The sequence below is a fragment of the Austrofundulus limnaeus genome, unplaced genomic scaffold, assembly GCF_001266775.1.
Source record: "Austrofundulus limnaeus strain Quisiro unplaced genomic scaffold, Austrofundulus_limnaeus-1.0 Scaffold221, whole genome shotgun sequence".
NCBI lineage: Eukaryota > Metazoa > Chordata > Actinopteri > Cyprinodontiformes > Rivulidae > Austrofundulus > Austrofundulus limnaeus.
Genome location: NW_013952623.1, coordinates 455,409 through 456,737, shown reverse-complemented (window position 1 = coordinate 456,737; position 1,329 = coordinate 455,409).

Below are 1,329 nucleotides of genomic sequence, written 5' to 3'. Positions count from 1 at the left end.
GGAGAAAAATCCTCCAGCCGCCACAGCATTTTATGTTGTACTGTTGCCTCTTAACCAGTTCATCATTGTAAATGAGAATTGGCTCTCAATTACCTGTTAAAATAAAGGTTTAAAAGAACTCAATATAATTCCTCTTCCCTTTCTGACTAGATATCCTACTCCTTGCAGATTCTTCCAGAAAAACGTATAAATAAATCACTTACCTTTTATATATCCTGTGTCAAACTCGTTGTCAGTCAAGTTGATTACTTTTGGGAACTCCTTCAAAGAAATCCTGATAGCTAATGTCTTTTTTTCAGGACAGTAATGTCATCAGCTCTCTGGAAGGGAAGCACTCACGGATACACCAGCACTCCTGCCAAAAGACAACACCCAACACTCCCTTCCTCAATGCACCTGAGACCAAAATAACTATCTCCACACACACGTACATCCTTGCACCTGAGTACACTCATGTGCCAGCACAAAGCCACTGTGCTCTCTGTTCACACATCACACACAGGCACGCACCCACACACACAATACACTACCACTCTGTTTTGTGATTTCCCTTTAATTCTGCATGACTGTTTTGCAATAAATGTAAGAGAATCATAAATGGAGGGGTCAGCATTGCTTCCATGTGAGGTTAAATGCAGAAGTTCTGATTAGCATATGTCTTGATGTGAAAGCTTTCCAAAGATGTGATAAACCAGTGCCGTAGTTGTTGGGGTGCTACCTAAAGGTTATCAGATGGATCTACATGGCCATAGTCTGACCCATGCTATGCTATGCTGCTTTAGAGTGGTGGGTTTGAGTTCAAGTTGTGGTGTTAAGAGTGATGCTCACTCATGTGCAACGAATGGCCTGCCTGAGCATCACAGGTTCCATCAGAATAATACCCACGGCAGCCCTTGAAGTCCTACTGGACCTGGCTCTACTAGATTTACATATCTTAGGGGAGGCCATATTCAGTACAGTAAGGTTATGTCAGTCTGTTATGTGGAAAAACCTGTCTGACACAGCAATCAGGGACTGGGCAGTTGCTGCTGTTCCTATAACTGCAGGACTGTAGACAGGCATGGGAATTGATAAACAACTTAAATCTTAGGTTTGGGAAAGCTCTTATCACCCTAACAAGGAAAACTTTAGGTACACTAGTTGGAGCCTGAACTGGGCATAACTTGCTCAATCGTCACAAAATATGAAGGTTTGATTAAAGCTCAGTGTCCTGTCGGGGAGAGCAGTGGGCCCACTTAAGAGGCCCACACTCATATGAGTTCTTTATCCATCCTCACTCACCATAACCATTTAACTCTTAGATGAAAATTTTAGATATAATAATAATAA